Consider the following 26,977-nt stretch of genomic DNA (forward strand, 5'->3'; position numbering starts at 1 on the left):
ACACACTGCCCTACTCCAGTTTCTATGCCTGTGGTGGTAAGATCTCTGAGTGTGGGCTGATGATCTAGTCATTAGAATGGACAGGACATCAAATATTACCTAGGAAGATGTTAAGTGCAGAAAAAAAACAACATTTTAAGAAAGGCAATATATAGCCTTGAAGTTTATGAGCATGACCACTGAAAAACAATCTTAGATATGCAAAATGTAGCACTTGAGAAGAGTGACAGTATAGACTAAGGTATTGATTTTTCTCCAAACTGTACCTCAAATATTGCTATTAGGTCTGACTCTATAAATTGAAATAACTAGTTTTTAGCTTTGTAAGTTGAAATGCTACGTTAAATAAGTTTAATTTAAAAAACCTGGAACATACATATTAATCTCCGTGTCTAGAAGACATGTATATGGCTAAGAATTTAGGTTTCCTCTTAGAAATTTTACATGGCACTTTGTAAATACCACTGAGCACAGTACTGCAATGCTTGTCTCAGAAACAGGAACCCATTATAGTAGCAAATATTCTGGGGAAAATATGAGGGGTGAGTGAGCAGAGAACTCTGGAAATTCAGCAGTTGTCCACAGCTGTGTCACTCTGATAGCAACCACCCACCAATTTCTAACTGGCCTTTCAGTTTTGATCAGATTCCTTTGGGAGTAAGGACATCACGTAAAAGCATAACATTCAGGGTATTTTCAGGTCATTTGGAGAGGAAAATATGAGTTAGCAGGGGAAAAAATTAGATCGGATGTCAGAAGACCCTCTGTGCTAGTCTGGCTCTGATTCTAAACTACTCCTCATCTGTGAAATGAAAAGAACATTAAGTCCTTTTGAACTCTGGTAGTTTTTGTGATGCAAGTGACATGCTTGTCAGTTCTCTGTGAAGGTCTCCCTGCAGGCAGCAGGAGCTGTGGTAGGTGTGGATGCAAGGTGGGAGAAACCCATAGGAGGACGTGCATTAATTAAAGAGTCAAGAAGAGAAAGAAATAAAACAAAATTAAACCTCTCTCAAATGTCAAGTACAAAAGATTTTCTACTCTCAAGTATTGTTTATTGCTTATAGTTTTCAGCTCCACGATCCGTCTGGCAGAGACTAGTAGAGAAAAATCTTTCTACTTTCAATTCTGGTTTTACTGAGTTATTTTTCACTATGGTAACTGCCTAAAACCAGCAATTCTGTAAAATATAGACTGCATTTAGTGTAACAGTAGAAAATTTTGAAATGTTATTGCATTTTTCAAGTGAAATAACATTTTAAATCAATTTAATTGAAATTAATTTACTAATTTACACAAGTACCTAACAATGTTCCTTTTTAATTATTTAAAATATATCCATGAGGCAAATAAAGCAAAGCAAGAATAAAAATATTGCTGTGTAACATAGAACTATAAAGAGATATAAGAAATGGGACTCAAATACCTTTGTTGAAACTCTATAAACTCATTGCTTTTTGAAAATATCTTCTTTGCAAACCCTGTAAATACCCTCAAATGATAACCACTAAGAACTTCTTATAATCTTGAATTATTTTTCTCTCGCATGTGATAAAGTGAGTGAAGGCAGTGATTAATGTTTATTTTTAAGTTCTAGTTCCAAACATGATTGTTTTCATTAAAGATGAGCAAAATGACTGTGAGAACAGAGATGTGGTAATAGTTATTCCCCAGATAATGTCCAATTGGGTGAATATTTTGGTTCATGTGTTATAGGAAACCAGATTCATTCCTGGGTGTAGTTGGCTGGGTTGCTCACAAGGGAGACACAGGGCAGCACTGTCCCAAAGTAATGTAATGTCATTTATGTATGCAATTTCCCATTTTCTATTAGCCTCATTTTAAAGGGCAAAAGAAATGAAATTAATTTTATTTAATATAACATGTCCAAAATATTACCATTGTAACATACAGCAATATAAAACCTATTGGTAAAATAGTTTGCATTTTTTTCATAATAAGTCTTTGACATGTGGTATACATTTTATTCTTAGAGCATATATCAAATTAGATACTAAATTTCCTTAGAAATTTTGATATATATTTATATTTTATAAAATTAGTAAATTCACATACTTAAATTGTTCCAAGCATACTTAGAAGTTTTCCAAGTAACTAAATCCACTACCAATTTTAAAAATTTAAGTTAATTAAAATTGAAGAATATTAAAAATTCAATTCCTTAGTCTCAGTAGCTGTATTTCAATTATTCAATAGCCACATGTGGCTGGTGGCTACAGTATTAAACAATGCAGCTGCAGGGAAAAGAGGATGGTAATGCCCACTAGGGGTGCTAATGATAACACTGAAGAATTCTGATAATGTAATAAGTCTATGAAGCAAAATATTTATGAAATATTATATCCTGTGTTTGTTCCCCAACCCCCTACCACATACTAGTTTCCTGAGACTACCATAACAAATTACCAAACAGACTTGGTGGCTTCAAACAACAGAAATTTATTCTCTCACAGTTGGGGAAGCTAGAAAAGTTCATAACCAGCAGGGCCACTCTCTATAGGGACTCTAGGAAAGAAATCCTTCCTTGTCTCTTTCAGCTTCTGGTGGCTGCCTTAGTATTCCTGGGCTTGTTCCAGAATCACTGCAATCTCCGCCTCTCATCATGCTGCCTTCTCTTCCTGTGTCTGCTATGGCTCTTTGCTCCTCTTTAATAACACTTGTAAATAGCTTCAAGGTCTATGGGAATAATCCATAGTAATCCCCTCATTTCAAGACCCTTAACAGAATTATATCTGCAAAGACCAACTGAATTATATCTGCAAAGACCCCTTTTCCAAATAAAGTAATGCTTACAAATTCCAGGGATTAGGACTTGATATCTTTGGGTGGTCATTGTTCAACCTATTATAACTTGCAAAACCTTATTTTTTCTGCATTTGTAACAGGAAGGTTGACACCTTCATAGATGGGTCTCCTTCTACCTAAACAATAAATGCAAAGAAATCCAGGCCCACCAGCATCTCTGAACCTACTCTAAAGGGCAATGATCTGGCAGCCAGAGGGATCCTGAGCCAGCACAGAGCTGCTAAAGCTGCGAAACGCCTGATGGGAATGACCAGAGACATACAGGGTGGGGCAAAAGTAGGTTGACAGTTGTTCATATGAAAATAACACAATACTTAATAAATAATAACACAATAATAAACTTTGTGTACTCACAACTGTAAATATAATTTGCCCCACTCTGTGTAAATTGATATCCTGATAAACATGTAAACATCTCCATTAACACACACACACACACAAACACACACCTATATGTTCCTTCCAAGATATTTGTTGGCAGACCCAAGATTTTTTCAGTATAATTCAATCTGAGTAGATACAGCTGCCATTGCCCAGTGTAGAATGGTCTAGGGTACAGAATGCTCCAAAATGAAAATTATAAACTACAGAAATGAGCACTCATGGAGAAACACAGATGCTCTTAAAAGGAAAAGATGAGCAAATGGTTTAAGCACATAATTGCACAATTTCCAGTACTCCAGAAATATATCTAGGATTGTCTGCATATATGTTAATACTGTAATTTAAAAGATACTGGCTATAAGAAAGATGAAAATATAGAAAAAATTTTTGAAAGGTGAAGTATGAATGTAAACAAGTATAGCAGAAGAAAAAATGGAAAGATCTTCCCATGTGGTTCCTTTATCACTGCAGGGATTGATGGATGAGAATAAAGATTCAGAAGAATTGTGAGTGAAGTTGAGTACTCATCTCCTGTGTTCATGAATTATAGCTCTTGATTAGTTATCAGACACCTAGAGGTAAGTAAGAAGATCAGAGACTCCAAATAACAGCATATTAATAGCTCTACTGAAGAAAAGAAGAAAAGGAAAAGCATCACTTACTACTTTATTATGGAAATTAAGCATTTAGTAGACAATTATATAATCTTTCTTATGACCTGACAAGGGAAAATGTGCTCAGAGGAAAAACAAATTTTGGTTTCTTTTTTCTTTCCCTGAAGGATGGAAATTTTAACACTAGTCTCTAACAGTTTGGTAAGGGCCGCCTCACTTTCTAGTTTATTCTGATTCAAAGGAAGAAAATCCAATTCAAAGAATTAAAGTAGGTGACAGATAAGCACATTCATTTTCAGATTTCCTTTAGAGTTTTCTAAAAATCTTGGTATTACCTAACTCAAGAAGAAAAAAATTGTAGGATCTTAACAACAGTTTTTTAAAAACCCACTAACTTTTCCTCAAGTGTCTGTGTGTGTATAAACACATAATGAACACAGGCTTGAAGGGGGATTTTATACCTATGGAAAAGTCATTTCCCCAATGTTAAAGGTTAATGAAACACTTAAGTGCCTCTGGTAGTCACCTAATCTGCTGGAGTTTTGAGTCACAGATGAAAGCAATTTTATTCTCAGAACAGTTTTCTTCCTCCCCCATTGTGTCCCTAACATCTCCAGCCCTACAGCAGCATATCCTCTTTCCTGACTTCAGAGAAAGTCCACTAAAAGACAGCAAACAAGTGTTGGTAATTGGACTATTATAGACTTCCTTGGATAATCTGGGTAATTCTCAGCATTGTCACCTAATGTCTCTGCAGTCTGTAAGAAAGCTGAACATAACGCAAGCTCTTAGAAGGATTTTAAGATGGTTTCTATTTTAAAAGGCAGCCAACCACCACCGCAATTGGCTCTAATTGCTTCTCTTGCTGGTAGTCTGAGGAGAGAGGACAAGGGTTGAATGAGTCAGGGAGACTTAAACTCCTTCTCATTAATAGCTTTAGCCTCTATGGGTCAGAACTGAAGCACCCATGGGAATGGTGCTACGGCAAGGGCCCTTACAGCACCGCTTGTCTTATGTGTAAACCAGAGGCCAGCCTAGGGCTTTCAATTTTGCATCCTCACTGAAATAACCTGAATTGATTAAATGAGAAAAATAATAAAGAGGACAAAATGAAAGGCAGTGGAAATGAGGGGAAATTGTTTCTGGTTAGGAAAGCAGAGGGAAACAACTGTTTACCATAACTCAGGAGTTCTGAGAGTTTTTCTCTAACATGGAATGTAGGTCTGAAGTCTCATCACCTCTGAGCTGTTGTGTGGTCATGATAAATGTTTTCTTCCTTTCCATATTTTTTTCCATTGTGAGGAAGAGAGGTTCAAGTCCATTGGTTTTCAGTGGATTTGAAAACCAATGGACTTGAAGGCCAGTTTCATAGATACTTTTCAGGTGGTAGCCATTTTTCTCATGTAGATTCTACAGTCTCCAACATATATAATTTTTAAATTTGCTTTATGTTTTTTTATGAAATGAAACGAAGTGAAAAGGAATCCACACAAACATATTTTGAGTCATTTATAAGACCATTTTATACCTCAGCTTTGCTAACTCAATTTTATGCCCACATTTTTATCTTTTATAAGTCATAAAGATCAAAAGACATGATAGTGTATTGATGCAAACAGAGATTCCCCAATAGTACAGAGAAATATAACTCATTTTTGGAATAACCCAAAGTTGTATTCTATAGTTGTGTGTGAAGATATTTTCCATTTATTTTTTCATATAAGAGGGCTTTATATACACACATGTGAGCAGCTCTGTGATAGAGCACAGGCACCTACTGGATGCCTCCAAAAAAGATGCAATGGGAAGGAATCCCTCACATGCTGGGAGGTTGAATCCAAAGATAGAAGTACTCTTTACAGAGATACAATTCACAGCTAGCCCTAGCTTTTTTCTCTCTCAAATTAGACTCATACACATTTATATTCTTTATGTGTCTCAAATAGTTACCTAGAATTTTTGCCTAGTAAGATATGTTACCCTTGAGATTAGAGAGTTCCAAAAGTAAGTGTTGCTGCCAACTTCCCTCTCCCTCTCCACCTGTATGTGTGTGTATGTGCACATAAGCTCTCATATGTGCACCAAAGTTAAATCTGTGCTGTAGAAGTTAGAAAATAAGCAACATATTTTACTATACACACACACACACACACACATGTTCATATATATATATATATATATATATATATATATAGTCTTTGTGGAAATGTCAGTACGTTCTCTAAAATATATGAAGTGATTTTCATACCTTAGTACATTTCATCTTCTCAGCAACCTTATTTATTAGTTAGGTATTTATTATTATTATCATTTTACAGATAAAAAATGGCCCCTGGAAGCAATTAAATGATTTGCCAAACAGCACACAAAATTACTAGTGCAGTGAAATTCACAGCTCATTCTTTCAGACACCATTGTCTTATATCTTTGTACATCTAGCTCAATACAGTGGTGAAAATTTCCTCTATTAAGTTTACCACTCTGTGTAGTTTATAGAGATGTTGGAAAGCTTTTAAAATTTTTGTTTTACCATTTACAACATTTCTATAAACTACACAGAGCAGAAAAGCCTCTTTGTCAGGTGTATGTAAAAAATTACCCACATGCAGCTTTTCTTGGATTTAGTACAGTTCCCAGCATTCAGGGCTAACCCTCAGCAAAATGATGGAGGCTGTGCAGGTTGGCTTCAGCACTCTGGCCTTTTTCCTTAATATCCCAAAAAACCTTGGCTGCTTTGGCTTACAAATTCTTATTTTCTGTAATCTGTTTCAGCCAAATATCTGTGCTCTCTCTACTACTAGAAATACCAGAATGGAAATGGCAAGATACGGGGGCCATAGTATGATCTTGGCATGGGATAAAGGAGATTTCACTTGAATTGATAAAGTGGAATAATTGTCAGCAAGAAACATGTGAGTAAATGCCAGGTTGTATTTTATTTCCAAAGCTTCGGTACTGCATTTGCACAAAACAGAGAGCCACAGTGGACTGAGGGGCAGTCATTAGACTAAGTTTGTTACAATTACAAATGAGAGTTTTCCTAGTTTGTGTTGGAATTGAATACAGGTCTACCGAACCATCAAGTGGGTGTCAACTCTGTAAGGATTAAAACACCTTGGTAAAGTTGAAAATTTTTAAGGAAGAAAATAACTCCTTTCCCTAAAGCTCAGAGAAGAGTAAAGAAAGGAATTTTCATGAACAATTTGTAATATTAAAATGTTGTCTGCAAACCAATATAAGGCACTTAGTGTTGTATGCTTGTCTGTGACCAGTGGGACAAAAAGTCCCACTGGGCAAAAATATACAAAAAAAAATTTTAAACCTGTGACCTCTTTCTATATGGGGGTGATGTGGTCCTTTTAATGTTTTTGGAGTGTGATAGCATCTCTTCAGATGGGAGATGCGATGAAAACACAGGAGAGGCTGTTCCTTGTGACTTCAAGGTTAATAAGAGGAAAGCTTGGCAATGACAGGGCCAGTGGGCAGGGAGAAAAACCTCCTTCAAAGCTATAGATCGAAGGGTTGGAGTGATATCTATGCAACATTTCATCACTGATGTACCTGATTAATTATCAACAATTCAAAAGAATATCAGTGTAAAGAATGGGGACTCTTGACAGTTAAAAAGGACATAACCTCATTAAATCTTTGGGATATGAGTTCTCTAAAGTCATTTCACAGATAGGAAAAACAATCTCAGGTGTGTAAATCCAAAAGAAGTTACATTAAATTCTTAGTATCAATGTGATTTCAAAAGCATTTATTATAATAGTAGCACTTTCCATCTGAGTTGTAACACATGTTCTGAAAACACACGTTATAAATTGATCAAATATTTATTGCAGGGTTGTTTGTAATAATGTAAAATTAGAAAAGAGCCAATATGCCATTCAGTAGTGAAATCAATAAATAAAATATGGTATATTCATATGTTATAATTTACTGCACTAAAACATTTTCTATTTGTAACACTTCTACAATATGTAAGGCACTGTTCTAAGTGGTTTACATGCATTAATTCATTTAATTATCAAGACAAACCTGTGACACAAATCCAATTATATTCTAATTTTACTGATGAAAAACTGGGAAACAGAAATATTAACAAATTGTCCAAGGTCACACAACCACGAAGTTGGGCTCCACAATCCAGCCTTTTATTGATAAACTTTTATTTTCTCTACTCTAACTCAAATTTAAAAAAATCATTTTCTATAGAACAAATTCAGTAATACTAAAAATCCACATTAGAAAAAATATTTTAACACAACACCACTCTTTTTTTAAAGATTTCATTTTATTTATTTTTAGAGAGAGGGGAAGGGAAGAAAGAGAGGAAGAGAAACAGTTCCCACTGGGGACCTGGCCTGTAACTCAGGCATGTGCCCTGACTGTGAGTCGAACCAGCAGCCTTTTGGTTCTCAGCCCATGCTTAATCCACTGAGCTATACCAGCCAGGGTACAACACTATTCTACATCATACTCTGTTACAGATATTTACCATAGATTTTATATATATGTGTGTGTATGTATACATATACATGTGTTTCTATGTGTATATGCATATTTATATACAAATATGTGTGCATATATATCTGTGTATACATAGAGTATATATATATATATATATATATATATATATATAGCCTGTCCAGAAAGTATCCAGCCATGTAATATGAAAAATAGAGATGTGTACTGAAGAAGATATAAGACACAAGAATCATTATACACAGAACAATGACATTTCAGACCCCTTCAAAGTAGCCATCTTGGGACCTCACACAGTTCTCCCAGTTGCCATCAGCTGCCCCATCGCATTTTTTTTTAATCTCATCGAAAGTCTGAAATATCTTTCCTTTCAAAGGTGATTTTAGTTTTGGGAAAAGCCAGAAGTCACAGGGCACCAAATCTGGGCTATAAGGAAGCTGATTCACCAGGGTGGTTTGATGTTTTGCCAAAAAACCCTGATTGAGACATGATGCATGAATGGGCACAATGTCATGATGAAACTGCCAATCATCAGTTGCCCATAGCTGGGGCCTCTTAAATCATCTAAATAATTTCCATGGAGGAATGTTCAAGCTTAATGCAAAATTTGATGCATATTCATTGCTCTACTCACTCAGTCATTTTGAATGTGAGGCCCACACAGTATACATTTTCACTAGAGCAGTGAAGTTGTCATTGTTCACACATACTCATTCCAGTCCACTCTCCTTGGCTACACTGATGTCACGAAAACTGTTCTCATTAGATTAACAACAGCCAGACTTTTTCCAGATAGACCTCATCTATCTATTAAATATTATATAATAGATAATATATTTATTATAATATCTACATTTATACATTTATCCTAATATTATATATTATATAGTCTAGGGTTCCGGTAAGGGAGGGCTATCTTTTTTAATAGTCTAACTTCTAAATTAAGAATACATCTATATATTGCTTGTATAATTAAGAAGAATTAAAATAAAACAGGTCTAACAGAAGCCTAGAATGATTTTCCCAAAACAGAGAACTGATGCCAAAGCATCCTTTACTTTTCTTCCAAATGACATATAAATTACTTCTGAGCCCTGACCCTTCCATTTAGACCTTATCTCTCCCCTCATTTCCTGCTACTCCTATAGGAGGGAAGCTGTTCTCAAACATACCCTGTATTCCCTAACTCTATGCTTCCACTTGAGCTCTCAGAAAGCCTCTCCTCAGGAAGCTCTTGGAGGCAAGTGTCTAGTCACACCTGCTACTGGCGCTCAGGATCTGGAATATGGATTCTGAGCACCTTTTGGCTTGTGCTTTGGGTGCTGACTTCAATTCCAATATACCAGGAAAATTATTGTTCCCAATCTGTTAGGCATAAATCTTCCTCAATAACCAACTACAGGCTGGCCTGACACAGAAACAGATTCATCAGCAAGATTGCTGAACAAACTTTCTGAGAGGATCCAAATAAGCTAATGAAAAGAGGAGAGCAAATGGATTCACCATTATCTGGCATGGCTTGAGGGAAGACTCCATAAGCTCATTGCCTCCTCATTCCATCCTGCTCAGCCCACCAGATTTCTCCCTGCAAGTCTGTGTTTCCATTCCATGAAATGGAGTTTGCAAACACCTGTGTGACCCTGAGGTTCAATAGTGGCCCATGACCTGAGGTTCAATAGTGGGCTGTGCACTAGAACAGAACTACAGCCCAATCCTCCCACATCTCAGATGACCTCACTTTCCTTTCAGCCAGTTAAACAAAAGCCTGGCAGTCCGCTTTAGCTTTCCTTCTCTTTCCTCTGAATACTAGCATCTGCCTTACTTGAACCTATCTCTTAAAGGAACCCTGTCTTCCTTTTCCCCTTCTATTCCTTGGTTTTCTTCTCTCTGCTCATTTCCCTAGGTCTTTACTGCAACTTGTTGGAGAGTCTAAGGTTTTCTCACTAGCTGTTTCAGTGCACACCAGTTTAATAGGTGTTCACTCACATTTTCAGATCCCCAGTGATTTTTTCTTCTTTGTTTCAACTCCACAGAGGTATCAATAAACTAATCTTAAAAGGCACAGACGTTTTAAGGGACCTAAAACCCTAATGTCAACAAATGATCTGAAAACACCATGAAGCCAGTAAGTGGAACCTCATAGTTCTGAAACATCTGCTTCTGCTTTAATTACTCTACCTGTAACTGGAAATAGGGAAGAGCTAGAACAGAGAAAAAGATGGCATGTCTACATTCACAAATATGCATTTCAGAGACAAACACTTGAATGTATGAACACTGTGGATATGCTTAAATCCATAACATTATTAGCCTATGATTAGGTGCTTGATGATCCACAGGAGCTGGTTGGAGGTTGGGATGGAAATACCCAGGCTAACATTTAACACCAACATGTATCAATCCTCGATATACTACTGTATAAGATAGATTCCGGCTCAGGGAGGGTAGGAAAGTTGTCTAAGTCACACCCTAAAAGCAGCCATCCGAATTGAAATCCAGGTTTCCACAATCCCATAATCCATGCTATCTCCCTGTCACAGTGCTGCCTTCCAGGGAAGCAGGGTCAGCTGCTGGACCAGTATTCCTAAATCCCATGAGTCTCAAAGCCAGTTGGAAACTCTTTTTAAAATATAAATTTGGTAGTCTTATTTCCATAAATTTTTATGTTTGGTGTCTCAAATGGGGCTATGGAATCTATATATGGTTTAAAAAGTGCCCCTAGGTGAATATGATGATCAATCAGATTTGAAGACCACTGATTTAAGATATCCACAACAACAATTAAAGAAGCACTCATAAACATCACATGGCTTGTTTTTATAACTCATTATGGATTTTCAACTACAATTTTATAAAAACATTTAAATTTGCTCAGTTTATACAATACCTAAGGGTGGGGAGTTACATTACTGTATTCTTGCTATACAAAGAATTACTAAGTTCTACTCATCTGTTTGCTATCCCCTAGCTCCTGTGGCTTTCCCATGGTTATGGTCCTGTAGGGTCTGACCATCTAGTCTGAGTTTACCTTATCTGTGCCCTTCATACTTTCATAAAGGTCAGCATTAAGGAAAGTAATCATTTTAATGTGCTCTCACACAATACCCTTTTGTATCCCTCTGATCACTTTATCTGCCCCTCTCTAGACCTTTTCTAGCTCCATTTCCTCTCTTTTAAGGTTCATCAACCAGAACCACATATAGTGCAGATGAATAAGGTTTTGTAACAAGAGCATTGCCCTAGGTGTTCCTGAGGGAAGTAATGTACTTACCCTAAAAAAGGCAAATCCAAGGGTTATACGCCTTGAAATAGTACAGAAAATATAAAGGGAAAGGACACAGGCACTTGAATGAAAACTTTCTTTTTTCAGTCTTAGCCTTTTCCTTTCCCTCCTTACATCTTAACAGCTTAAGAGAAAAAAGAGCACAGATTTGATAAGGGGACATTAGAGGACTCTCAGTGACTTGCGGAAGCAGAGATGTTCATTCATTCCTGCTGGTCCATGCAGAGCTGTGTGGGTTCTAGGAAAAATTGTCTTTGCTATGGTCTTTATAAATCTCCTACTTCTGGGTTCCCATCCTTCTCTTTTTTTCTCTGCCATTTCTTTGAGGACACTGCCCAAAGTGTACCACAAATCACCATCTGCTACCAAACCCTTGTTTCCCCTACTCCACTCTCAAAAGAAAAGTGCAGGCTTCCAGCCAAGATGGAGGTGTAGGTAGACACACTGCACCTCCTTGTACAACCAAAAGAAGGACAACAACAATTTAAAAACAAAAAAACAACCAGAACTGACAGAAAATTGAACTGTATGGAAGTCTGACAAACAAGGAGTAAAGAAGAAACATCCATCCAGACCAGTAGGAGGGGCGGAGACAGGCAGCTGGGCAGAGAAGACTTATGGCAAGGTGGTGACTGGAGGAACGGGGTGGGCAAGGCAGCAGTGGGCAGACCCAGCTAGGCAGCGGATTGCGGACTGGGCTGTCTCACATTCATGTGCAGATAAACTGGGAGAAACAACTGGGGAGCGGAACAGACTGAGTAACCTAGGGCCCTAGCACGGGAAAATAAAGCCTCAAACCACTGATTGAAAACACCTGTGGGGGTTGAGGCAGCAGGAGAAACTCCCAGCCTCACAGGAGAGTTCATTGGAGAGATCCACAGGGTCCTAGAATGTACACAAGCCAACCCACCCAGGAGTCAGCACCAGAAGGGCCCAATTTGCTTGTGGGAAGCCGGGGAAGTGACTGAAAATGGCCGAGAGTCAAGCAAGTGCCATTGTTCCCTCTTGGACCCCTCCCCAACATATAGCATCACAACACATCGATGTGGGCTGCCCCACACTGATGAATACCTAAGGCTCTGCCCCTCATACATAACAGGCATGTCATGACAAAAAAATGGCCAAATGAAAGAACACATAAAAGCCTCCAGAAAAAAAATAGAACTAAACAATGAAGGGATAGCCAACCTATCAGATGCACAGCTCAAAACACTGGCAATCAGGATGCTCACAGAATTGGTTGAATCTGGTCTCAAATTAGATGAAAAAATGAAGGCTAAACTAAGTGAAATAAAGGAAAATGTAAAGGAAACCAATAGTGATGGGAAGAAAACTGGGACTCAAATCAATAGTGTGGACCAGAAGGAAGAAGGAAACATCCAATCAGAAAAGAATGAAGAAAAAAGAATTCAAAAAAAGGAGGAGAGGCTTAGGAACCTTCAGCACATCTTTAAATGTTCCAACACCTGAATTATAGGGGTACCAAAAGGAGAAGAGGAAGAGCAGCAAGTAGAAAAGTTATTTAAACAAATAATTAAGAAGAACTCCCATCTGGCAAAGGAAATAGACTTCCAGGAAGTCCAGAAAGCTCAGAGATTCCCAAAGAAGTTGAACCCAAGGAGGAACATACCAAGGCACATCATAATTACATTACCCAAGATGAAAGAGAAGGAGAGAATGTTAAAAGCAGCAAGAGAAAAGGAGAGAGTTACCTACAAAGGAGTTCCCATAAGACTGGCAGCTGATATCTCAAAAGAGACCTTACAGGTAAGAAGGGGCTGGAAAGAAGTATTCCAAGTCATGAAAGGCAAGGACCTACATCCAAGATTGCTCTATCCAGCAAAGCTTTCATTTAGAATGGAAGGGCAGATAAAGTGCTTCTCAGATAAGGTCAAGTTAAAGGAGTTCATCATCACCTAGCCCTTATTATATGAAATGTTAAAGGGATTTATCTAAGAAAAAGAAGATAAGAAATATGAATAGTAAAATGATAGGTAACTCACAATCATTAACAACCACACCTAACAACTAAGCAAACAACTAGAACAGAAACAGCAACACAGAAATGGAGATCATATGGAGGGTTATCAACAGGAGAGTGGGAGGGGGAGAGAAGGGGAAAAGGTACAGAGAATAAGTAGCATAGATGGTAGGTAGAAAATAGACAGGGGGAGGTTAAGAATAGTATAGGAAATGTAGGAGCCAAAGAACTTGTATATATGACCCATGGACATGAATTAAAGTGGGGAATGCGGGTGGGAGGGGGTGTGCAGGGCCGAGGGGAGTGAAGGGGGGAAAATGGGACAACTGTAATAGCATAATCAATAACATACTTTAAAAAAATGAAAAGTGCAAATGTGCAGGAGAAATTTTGCTGAGCTGGCAGCCAGCCTTAAGGAGCTGATGATCTGATTATAAAATTAAAGCAATTTACTCTGAGTTCAATGAATCTTAGCCCTTCAAGGATCATATAGATTTTGAAAGGTACTTGTCAAACCTAAACAGTAAATATATGATCGATGATTGATCACATTTTTGAAGCATTGATATATGCATAAGTGTATGGGTGGAGGGCTTTGTGGTTTGAAGAGATTTTATGCTTCTTTCACTTTTTTGCATGCCGCTAGGCAGGGGTGGGGTGTAATAGCATGTGTGTGTGTGGGTGTGTGGGTGTGTGTTGTAAGGAGAGAAAAACTTATTCTGCACTGCAACTACACACTTAGTTCAGTAAAGGCTTGGAGGAGAGATACATGTTAACTGACAAGATTTTAATTTTTTCAAAATTCAAAATCTCACAACTGTGGAGGGGTTTCTATGTTTTAAATTACTTCTCCCTTTAACACCTTCGCCTGCCCACAGCATTAGTTTCCCACATTCTCTTGTAGGTTGGTAATGTCTTCCTGGAGTTCATCAAAAAGTCCTTCTGTATTCCCTTTTATGTTTCTTTCCCTGCAAATGTATCTTAGTGCCAACTACAAATTAAATCACAATCTCCTAGAATGTTGGCACTGGAAAGAACTGAAGAAATCATCCAGTGACATTTGTCAGCCTAGTTTTAATAGGCATCTGTCATTATTGCAGATGTCATCCATTTTCCTGATAAAAGATTAGCCTGAATTACCTTTAAGAAAATACTCCATATCCTCAGTCCAAGTGGTTTGCCTGACTTTGAGCTCACCCTCTACTGGGGAGATGGTGGGCCCTGATTAACTTATACAATAAAACAACTATTACATACAACCCCACCCCAGCCACAGTGATTAGTTCAGGGGTGGAAATGGGTCAATTACGGCCAAAGGGAATCAGATCTGGACTTTTCATTCTACCACTGATGATAAAGCTCTTTCCCGTGAATGCAAAATAGAGGATGGAAGTTCTAAAGTGCTGTGGTCATCTTGCCATCATGTAATGGAACTCTTTCAGAATGAAGCCACAAGAAAGGAGGGGAAGGGGTCCTGTGAGCACTGTCAGCACCATGTGTCTCACCTCGGTGTGACTAAGCTGGCCACTTCTCTGCCAATAAATTTGTATTAGAGAAAATCCAAAATGAGAGGACCATGACGGAAATGAGTTTACTTCTACTGTAGGCTGTTTAGTTTCCTAAAGGTTAGACAATCCTTTTAAATATCTTCTTCTTTAGCCTGGCTGGGGTAGCTCAGTGGATTGAGTGCAGGCTGTGAACCAAAGTGTCACAGGTTCGATTCCCAGTCAGGGTACATGCCTGGGTTGCAGGCCATGACCCCCAGCAACCGCACATTGATGTTTCTCTCTCTCTCTCTCTCTTTCTCCCTCCCTTCCCTCTCTAAAAATAAATAAATAACATCTTTAAAAAATATCAATGACTTGAGAAAATGTTCATTTGATAATGAAAAAAAATATCTTCTTCTTTGAATCATCTGTCCCTTTGTTCAGGTCTTTTATTTAATCTTTGCATAGATTATCAAAATTTCTTTCACTCTGTTATCCTTCTAATATTTAAGCATAGTTAACCTGGTTTATCCTCCTCAGATCCCAAAGTTTATAACTGTGTGGGTTAAATATCTGAGTTACAAAAATTTTCTTTGTTTTTTTTAATTGTTCAAGTACAGTTTTCTGTCTTTTACTCCCATCCCAGCCCACCCCGCAGCCCCCCCATTTCCCTCCCATTTCCACTCCCCCCCCCCCCCGCCCAGTTTGGGTCCATGTGTCTTTTATACTTGTTCCTGTAAACCCTTCCCCTTTTCCCCTGAAATCCCCTCCCCTCTCCTCTCTGGCCAACCTGTTCTCTATTTCAGTGTCTTTGGTTTATATTTTGCTTGTTTGTTTGTTTTGTTGTTTAGGTTCCTGTTAAAGGTGAGTTTTCTTTGTATGGTAAGTTCCCAACCACTGAATTATACATATTGTTATATTGTTATAGTTCTTATTTAAATGTGATTCTTGTAATGGAATACCATATGGCCATTGGGTTTACAACTCTAACTTCCCTCTCCCACCAACTCCCATTAAAACTTTATTGTTATTTATGCAGTCCAATAATACTATTTTTTATGAGCTGCAGTATCACACTGGTGGAAACTGCCCTCCAAACAACCCAGGAAAAGTTTAACTTAAAATGGCAGTCACTTCACTTTTATAATTTTAGGATAACATTTTTATCACACAATCAATACACATATGTTATGAAAATTAGAAGGCATAGATAAGCATAAAGAAAAAAAATCTCATTCCTAAAATTATAATATCAACCACAAAAAACAATGGCATGTTCCTGGATATCCCTATACACATTTTTGTTTTCATATACTTGCATATATATATAATTTTTATTTTATAAAAATTAAGTGTTTAAGAGAAGTCAGATCTGGACTTTTTATAAAAAATAAATGTTTTATTTTATAAAAATAAAGAGTATAATATTCTTCCATAGTGTTTTTATGTACTTTACACTAATATATTTGAATGGCAAGAAATAAATGTTTACTGCATAATTTTTAATGACTGCTTGGTATTTCATTATGATATTGCTATAATTTGCTTGACAAACTGACTATTCATATTTTTGTTGTTTTTGCTTGTCTGTCACTTAATATTTTCCTAATTATTTCCTTAGACTAAGTCTCTCAGGTTGAATACCCACCCAGCTTAAAGTTTTTAAACATTGCAGAGCTTCAGTTATGTATTTTCACATTTGCTTCCAGGGGGACCAAACTAATTTATAATCCCATCAGCAACATCCCAAACATCACTAGGTATTATGTGTTGTTTCTTTTTTTAAAACCTATATTCAGGACATCTTTATCAGGTTGGTTTTGGCCAGGAGTTTAGCCTGGATTGTTTCAGGTCTTAAATCTTTCATTAATGCATTATTTATATTCACCTCCTGTCACATTAACATCTACAGCTGGTAAGTTACTTCTATGACATAGTCAATAACATTGATGAAAACCTTGACTAGGGCCATGCCTTGTTAAGATGGGGCCCTCTGAAAGGTCTTTCCAGGTTGATGGCAATTTATAAGTTAATGCTCTAGATTCAACACATGGTCTTCGTGCCTCCCTTTCTCTCACCCAAACTATTCCTTCATCTTGTCCACCAGATTTGCTGTCTTGACAAAAAAAATTAAGATATGCTTCTCTGCGGATTTCCCCATCAGATCTCCAACAGCTCTCCCTTGAGATTAGAATTAAGCCTGAAGTAGCATTTCCCCACTGTAACATCTTATATTATACTTTAAGAAAAATGAAACTGTCAGCAAAGCAGTCAATAATTATCAGAGTCTGCTTTTAGTAGATATTTCAGTGTAAATGCCCTCATGTATACTGTTTATAAAAGTATCAAAATTGGCCCCAAGGGTAATTCCTATGAGTCTAATTATTAGCATTTCACTACATATAGAAATATATATTTGTTATCTCTACTTATTTCTTTTCTCCTTTCTTCCAATTCAATCCCCTATTATAAATTATTTCTTCTAACTCTATAGTAATTCATCTTAAGAGTTTTTATTTTGTAAAGATATTAATTACTTCTGATATTCTAAAAATTCATTTAAACTTCTCAAAATATTAGTATACCAGAACATATATGCCACATAGAAATATTTGGGTGTATTCAAATTGGAATGGTAAAGAGAAAGAGCTTAGGCAAGTTATTTAAGTGAAGTGCAAGAGTCTTAGTTTGTTCCCTTATCTATCACTTAGATTAATACCTACCATGGACATCTCACAGTGGTCCCAAGAATAAATAATAAAAGTGTATATTTGTATGTGTGTATATTACCATAAAGGACCCAAAAATAAGATAAGATATTTAGTAAAAGTAAAAATATATATATAAACATATAAAGTATCTAATTTAATCCTCAGTGAAGTCAGGGGTATCTCAATTTTAATAAATGCAACAAGGAGGCCCCAAGAGTTTGCTTCCCCCCACCCCCACCCCCCAGAGTAAGGGCCAGGACTAAGTCATCAGTTCCAGCACATAAGATTCCAAATGAATGGCAATTTGACTTTACAAGTTGTGAGGTACATGGTTGCAAATAAATTACTAGTTATCATCAAATATCAATGTCTGAATTTAAAAAATTATAATAAATACAACTTAGAATGGTTCAAAATTTTATCTTTGGTTATGGCATTTAGACTCATTGGAATTTCATGTTCTTCCCTGAGTGATAAAAGGAGTGGAGGTATGGTACAGCTAGTTTGAAATTAATTATTTATCCTTAACATCCAGACTTTCTGAAGGGCCTGCAGGGAGCAACAGATACTGACACCACCTTAATAATTGTGTTGACTATAAATTATTGTGTTGACTTCAGTATAAATGTTGTGGTGTATTATCAAAACCTGGGTAGGCCCCTGGGGGTGTGTTGAGCATATGAATATCATCTGTTACATGTGTCACAGCAGAAACAATGGCCAGGAATACTGGACAATACTAGGCTCCAACTCTGAAAGAGCTATATCATAATCCACATGCCTCTTCTTAAAAGATCTCCCCATAGACATATGAAAGGATGCTCAGCATCACTAGCCATCAGAGAAATGCAAATTAACACCACAATAAGATATCACTTCACACCAGTCAGAATAGCCATCATAAACAAATCAACAAACAAGTGATGGCCAGGTTGTGGAGAAAAGGGAACCCTAGTGCACTGTTGGTGGGAATGCAGACTGGAGCATACACTGTGGAGAACAGTATGGAATTTCCTCAGAAAACTAAAAATGGAACTTTCTTTCGACCTGGCAATTCCTCTGCTGGGACTATACCCTAAGAACCCTGAAACATCAATTCAAAAGAACCTATGCACCCCAATGTTCATAGAAGCACAATTTACAATAGCCAATTGCTGGATGCAACCTAAGTGCCCATCAGTAAATAGGTAGATAAAAGAAAAAACTGTGGTACATTTACACAATGGAATACTACACAGCAGAAAGAAAGAAGGAGCTCCTAACCTTCACAACAGCATGGATGGAACTGGAGAGCATTATGCTAAGGAAATAGGCCAGGCAGTAAAAGACAAATAACATTGACAGTAACCAGATGAGAGAGGGATAATGGGGGCATATAGGGGCAGAACTGTCGAGGAACATGTAAAAAGGACACATGGATAGAGCCAAAGGGGGTAGGTTCGAGGGTGAGAGGAGAGGATGGATGAGGCAGGCGTGTGGTGGGGGAAAAATGGAGACAACTATACTTGAACAACAATAAAAAAATTATTTAAAAAAATCTCTTCATGGAACTATCTTATGTGTGAAATTATCTATCCCTTTAAGGACAGAAAATGCCATTATGTTAATATTTAAGACCACATAACTAGATTTTGTTTTCATAAAAGGGATCCTGTTGTAATCTCTCAGCTACCTATATCCCATTTAATTAAGAAAATACTTTTTGCAAAGTTAATCCTTGATAGTAGAAGATCAAGTACAGCTGCTTGGAATGACTGAGACTTCACATTTACATTCAATGGCAGGAAATACAATGAGGGAAATAAGATACATGGAGGTCTGGAGACGAAGAAGTTGATATCAATCCCAGCTGAATTGAAAATATTCAAACAATTGAAACACCATGTCTAGGGTTGTGAATTCCCTTAAACAATGACTAGTAAATCAGCAATGGGGTTTCTTGGGTTTACTTCTGGATGGACAATTTTGGGTGGTTTCTAAGGTAAATGTTTAACAATGGGTATAGTTTAATCTACTAATGGTTACTCTTGTCAAATTTCTACATAATTTATAAGATATTACTAACTGAAGGAAACTTACCTACTTGACATCACCAGAGAAGGAGGTATTATACATAAATGAAATTCTCTGCTTAATTAAAGCTCAACCAAAGTACAAGCCAGGTCTGGAAAGGTGTGTAAGGGCAGAGGACAGAGCACTAGACCTACTTTGAGTTCCAACTATGATGATGAATGTTAAGCTCCTGTTTTTGCTATGACAGTAAGCAATCTGATACAGTGAGAAGCCACAGGCTGAAAAACCTAATAACCAAGTCTAAACAAATCATCTCATGTTAGAGTAAAAAGCTCTGAAGGAGAGTTTGAAGGGAAAATTACCTGAACTTTGATACATACATAGCATACACAACAGTGAGTGTGAAAATAGATTCTTTTACATACAGATAAGAAGGCTATTCCATGGTGCCCCTCAAATGTAACACCATGTCTCTGCTCATGAGAAACCCTGTACAGCCTGGATGGACTTAACTGGGAATTGACTCTTCCTGCCACACGTAAGCAGAGTGGCTACATCCCACAAGATCTCTCTCTCTCTTTCTCTCATCCCCTCCCTCCCTCTCTCTCTCTCTGTCTCTCTCTCTCTCTGTCTCTCTCTTTCTCTCTCTCTCTCTCTCCTATTCTCTCTCTCATGGGCCAGACATGGAGGAGAGTGTCACAGGTAGATCAAAAACAAGCAATCCTGAATAAAGTATTCTTGTCAGCAGTTGCATACACACAACATCAGAAAATGTTCTTGACCAGTCAGAAAATATCTGCTCCACAAAAATAAATAATTTCTGATCTCTAAGCAGCAGAATGCACAATGTAACAGTTCTTCATCTATAGATGGTAAGGACTCTTACTAAAAAGATCTGAACTCTGAGTAGTTGCTGAAGCCAAGGCTTAGGTTTTTCTGCCCTTACTAGCAAGAATCCTGACTGAAGCCAACCATTATCCTGGGCACACTCTGGGAGACAGAAAGAATTAAAAGAAATGATATGATAAAAAGACAAGGAAAACCAGGATATAGTGCACTGTGGCCACGTTAGACTGAGTGGGAAGAAATCAGAACATCAGAAATCCATTTCACACACACACACACACACACACACACACACACACAAATATTCCCATTGTATTCCATTATGCTTAAATTAATGGTAATAAGCTACATTGACATTTTAATATACGCAAGGCATTCAGTCTTTTTAAGTCCATAAATTGAAGGTTCCCACCAAATATTATTATAATATTATTGTCAGCCTAAATGAAAATTGCAGTTAACATTCTGGTATACAAAGAGGGTAGGAATATAACCACTGATTACAGTATATACAAGCTAACATAGAATGCTCGTATAGTCCACTAAGTAGTACAATTAATTGTTTTTCTTAGATTTTATTTTTGCTTCCTTGGGGGACAAGTGATGTTTTTAGGTAAAAGCAATATTATTCTACATTTTAAAAATAAAAATTAAAAGAAAAAACTGTCCTCTGAATACAAGCACTTAAGTTTTGAAATTTAATTTGTAAATCAGTGTGGGCCAACCTGATATACAATACACAATAAATGCCATAATATAATAATGCAAAGTATCAGACCTTTTTGTTTCCTCAATGCCTTTGTTTCATTAGTTTTTTATTTCTTGCCTTATCTACATGTATCGACGGTTAAGTTGACTCATATCTTTAGAATGCCAAGCAAATTTAGGAGGAAATACGTGAATGGTGTCTACAGATTTAATTTTTGAAGTTTAAATAATTTTATTTAAATAATCATTTTATCAACTCCCTGAATAAAGACTGTGGCTTCCAAAGGTGCTACAAAGAACTTAACATTTCTTCAACATTCAGTATATATTGAAACATTCAGAGCAATGAATTCCAAATTATTACTTTATCATCCTTCCTTATACACTTATAACAGTTCATATCTTTCTTTCCCATAGCATGCCACGCTTATTTATCATTGCCCTATCCACAAAGATACCTCATCTTACCTTTCCTAGGTTTCTATACAGCCTCAGCATCTTTGCCCTAGGGAATACTCATATGGTGATATGTTAAATTAAACTTTTTCTTTAAAGATCACTTGGATGCGGGAGACCAATTATGAGGTATGGGTGAATAGTTCTATGATATCCAGATATTGACAAAAGGAGCAATAAAAAGTGATATTTTAATGAAATCAAAGCATCACGTGAAATTAACACCAACATAATTATTTCTCTATAAAATAACAGCACATGTTCCCTGGGAGAGAGGGCTCATGCACATGCTCAAGTATTTCCCCTCTTACCTCTCCCCACTCCTCTCCCCTTTTTCTCCTCTTTCTTCACTCCCATTTCCCTTGAAATCCTTTTATCCTCCTCCTTCTCTTCCTGTCTCCCTCCCCTCTCCTGGGATTGCCAACTCACTGGCTCATTTTCTCCCTCCCTCTCTCTTCCCATCCCTCTATCCTTTTCCCTCCTTTCTCTCCCTTTCTCTCTTTCTTCCTCTTGCTCCCTCTCTGTTTAGTCGACAACAGGGTAATATAGTTTTTTTTCCTTTTATACTCAGTTGAGGGTGACATTTGAAAACTTCAGTATAACCTAAAATAAGTTCAGAATATTGTGCACGCAAAACCACATACACATATACTAAAACACACACACCAAATTATTATTATTTATACACTTACTTAAATATTGTTGAAGCATTATAAGAAGATAAATTTTGAAATATTAATTAACATTCATCTAATAGGGCAAAAAGTATTATTGGACAATAGCAAAGATGACATGTTTATGAAGATCAAGTCTTTCGGGATCAATTTAATCACCTTCTATGAATGACAACTTAATGTCACAGATTGTAGGGGAGTGACAGAATGCTCCAGCTTGATACCATTAAGGTCTTGGTCTGCATGAAATTCTACAGAGGGAAATAAAATTTAGAATTCTCTTTATGCTTTCAACAGAGTCTACAAATTGCAAAATTGTATAATTAAAAGTTGAGCCTCCTTATGAGGAAAATTGCAACAATCTGCAAATTGTGAAAACTACGAGTTTCATCAGAAAATATGTGCATCAATGTTAATTAAGCATTCATTAGAAAAGAAGAGTAAGTGAGCCATGGGAAAAGTTAGAAAGTCAGAATAACCTGTCTTGATTATAAGTTAAGGGTCAGAGTTTGGGAAGGATTAATACAGGGGAGCAGGGAAGAGGAACAGTGGAAGAGGGGATTTTTTTTGTCTCTGGTGTATTATCTTTCATTTTAGATATCAAGAGCAGTTGGGCAAAAAGACTGAATGGATATGTTAAAGGGTCCATATTTGTGATAAAAGAACTAGAAAGGAATTTAAGATCTCCTCGGAAAGACCGATTAAGAAGGCTATTGTAAGAGAGCTAATTAAGGCAATTAACCCAGCATCAGGCAGAGCAGCTGGTGGGGATTTTTCAAGCAAAACTTGAACTTGCTTAGATGTCCCACTGTCAGAGACACAGTGCAGGGGCTCCTGGCTTTTACCAAAAAAAGATAAGAATAAATCATAATTTCAGCCTAGGAAGAAATCCAAGGGTTTGATTAAGTAAAGTGATAATTGATAATTGCTGAGGACAAATTAAAATTGTCTAAGTGTACTTAAAAGTAATAAAGTGTATGGAGAGTTCCTCAAAATCTACAAGGGACAGACAGGCACATTTTGACTTTTTAATTCTTCTGTTTGTCATTAAATCTAGTGTATATTACTTAAAGTAAAACCTTTCTTTTGCAAAATATCATAAGCATTTGGACCCTGAGAACCCCGTTAATTAATCCCATTGTCTAATCATAAGTCATTGCTTACCCATTGTCACAAACCAGATGGAGAACATTAGAGTGAATTTTCTGGTCTGTGTCATTTATCTTTCAAATTTTAATTAATTCTCCGTTCATAAACAGCCTAGGTAACAGCCAGTAAGAATGCTTGGTTGAACTTGGGAAAGAAGAGACAGAAATTACTTAAGGTAAATGAACTAGTAAGGACCTACAGTTCATTATTAGGGATTTCTCACTGAAGGGAAAAAGAGCCCTGAGCAAAGAAAATATTGAAAGCAGAGAAAATGCTCCAAAAAAGCCTAATGAAAATGAAAATTATAAGTTGAGGTAGTTTTGGCTGAGAAAATAGAAGCCTGTCAACTAAGTTGTAATAAAGCAAGAAATGAATCATGTACATTTTGAGACTGAGAAAAAAAAAGGGGGATTCAAATGTGAGTTTAATTTGGTGAATGGAGTGGAAGTCTAAGCTATTTGATTCCAATGAACATGAACTTGCCAGTATATTTACTGAAAAAAACGGACAGAAGTTTACATTTTGGGGGGAAAAAAGAGTCAATATAATTTTATTTTTTCAGTTATAATAGTTTATAATTAATAACGACTTCCTAAGTGCTTCATTTGATATGGACTTTGCAGGTGCTATCTTGCATGAGCTTTTCACCAACCTTTTGAGGCAGGTACAATTTTGCCTCTATTTCCCACATGAGAAAATGAAGGCTTAAGGAGCCAAGTCACTTTCCCGGAATTATACAATAATACTACTGCTAAAAGTCTACTTACATGAGTAATTTGTTTTGCAGAGAAAAAAGTGGTTGTTAAATACTGAATGGTATATAATTACTTTTAAAAACCTGATTATTATATTTAATTTAAAAAATAGTTTATCAGAGTCCAAGGAATACTCTCCTGGGATATTGGAGGAAGTTGTATTGAATTTAAAGTACAATTCAGGGATACTTTTACAACTTAAAATATTGGGATTTCTCAACCTTGGACACTGTGTTGTACCATATATCTTTCTTAGATGATTTAAAATTTTCTTCTTAAAAGTTGTGTTAATTCATATTTTAGCAGCTTTCTAGTTTTTGTTTATACTTTGAATTATATAATTTTAAAATATTACATTTTGACCTGGTTATTTTTAATGTAGAGAAACATACTTGATTTTTGCATGTAGATCCTACTCAGCTAGAACCATCTGGTCACTCTCCATGTCCACTTTCTTTTAGCAAGCTCCAGAGTCCCCATCCATTAATAATCAAATATTCCTTGAAGAAAGATTAAAATTTCATTAAGTATAATTATGTTCTGGAGAGTGATCAATAAAAAGTGTTGTGTGAAGACCTTCACTCATCCCAAGACAGTAGCACCAGCATAGTGATTCAGAAGGGAAATGAGCAAGGCATCCTGAAGATCATGAACAAAACAGCATTTAAAGACAGAACTCAGGAGGCAGCTCTAACATCATTAAAGCTCTTCTTCATGGAACTCCTATCTCCTCTTTTCTATTGAATTAATTATATATCAACAAAAGTGAAAAAATCAGAAGTATACACAGCTTGAATTTTCAGAAGGTGGCCGTTCCACAAAAACAGCATACAGATCAATCAACAGAACATTTAGACTTCCCTGTAGATTCTTAAATTCATTACAGTCTATGTAGTCATCCAAGCCAGATTACCTGGAGTCTCTGCTAAACTCCGCACCTCCCCTCTGTACCTCCAAACAACTAACATCAACACACACTCTGGGCATCTCTTGATCCCACATACCTATTACATCTTTCCAAGCTTTACTGCCACAGCCTACTTCCAGGCTCATCTCTCTTTTCTGAGAATACTGTAATGATGTCCTTACCTGTCCTTTCTCATCTATAGCTCCTCTTAAATCCATCATGTCCACTATTACTTGTGTGTCATCTCCAGCAAGCTATCCTTGAACCCATAGGTTGAACTCCACTGTTTCCTAATTGCCATGTCCTTACCCCCATAGTTCAATTGTGCATTGTTTGGTAATTTTTGTCTCTATTTCTCTTTCCCAAAATAAATTTTATTCACAGTTGTATCCACAAAGTATAGTATTAATAGACTAGCTGACATCACTAGATGGTCATTATGTGTCTATTAAACTAAATGCAAAGAGTTATAAATGCCTATCCTCCTTTTAACAGAGGATCCTCAAACTGTTGGCGTCTTTTTTTCCCCAGACCAATTATATAGAAAGTGTTCTTTGGAATTATTTTTCCCCTCATAGGCCACTCTTTGATCTTTGTTACAATTTGATTTTATCTGAAAAATACTGCTGCGTGACAGGGGGACTATAGGGTTACATGTTCTTTTCTTTTCTTTTTAGTGAAATATGTCAAATATTGTATTCAACTCCTTTACAAGTGAGGGTATGAACAAGAAGATATTACAAGAGGTTTAAAGAAGTCAAAAGAGCTGTTTATAGATCATGACTACTAAAGTGAATTTTCAAATGGTTCTGATTTATAGTCCTAAAGGATAGGTGGGGACTGATCCTCTGTTGGATGAAAGCAGGTGCTCTAGTGTGGGTATACAAGAACAAGAGTGCTTCCCACTACAATCAGAGAGAGGCCCACTGACATTCCTGTAATTAAAATTTTAAGAATGCATGCAAAATATCAAGTGTTGCAGAAATAAGTTTAGCAGTGCTTTACACAGAGTTACTATAGGTCCTTATTAAATTAAGATCTAGAAAAGAGGCTATGTCTGATACAGGAGACTTCTGTAGTTCGTGGCAATTCTAATATATACGTACAACTGTTTCTATTCATTACTATTGTATAGTTTTACATCATTCTGTGGGTTTTGTTTCTCTTCCTTTTTAATATCCACAATGAGAGAAGGAAACACTTCAGAAGTAAAAGATTAGTTTCCTAAATCATAAAGATGAGCTTTGTAATCATTTTCCTTTAAATGAGGAATTAAAGGATAATAAAAGGCCTGCTTAAGGACCTCGTTAGCTTAACTAGATTATCATATGCAAAACATTGTTATAAAGAACTGCTATAGAATGGAAATACCTCCTGTCCACAGTGAACCCAAATAGAAGCATTGCTGCCAGGATTTTGCTCCCATCTGTCTATTCAGGGTTATTCTCTTTTTCCAAGACTGCCAATTCTCTTCATCCTACCCGCAGTTCCTTCTCCTCTTTTTAGTTGCCCAAACTTTCTGCCTTCTTTTACTTTCTTCTTCAAGTTGTCATGAGCCATTCATTCATTCATCATTTATTTAAATGACTAGCAATTATTGAGCCTTTAATATAAGCCAGGCACAAAGCTAGGAATTGGGAGGCAAAGATTAACATAGCATGTTCTTTTCTTTCTTGTCCTCTTGTCCATTAATTCATT

Source organism: Phyllostomus discolor, chromosome 2 (genome assembly GCF_004126475.2).
Source record: "Phyllostomus discolor isolate MPI-MPIP mPhyDis1 chromosome 2, mPhyDis1.pri.v3, whole genome shotgun sequence".
Lineage (NCBI taxonomy): Eukaryota > Metazoa > Chordata > Mammalia > Chiroptera > Phyllostomidae > Phyllostomus > Phyllostomus discolor.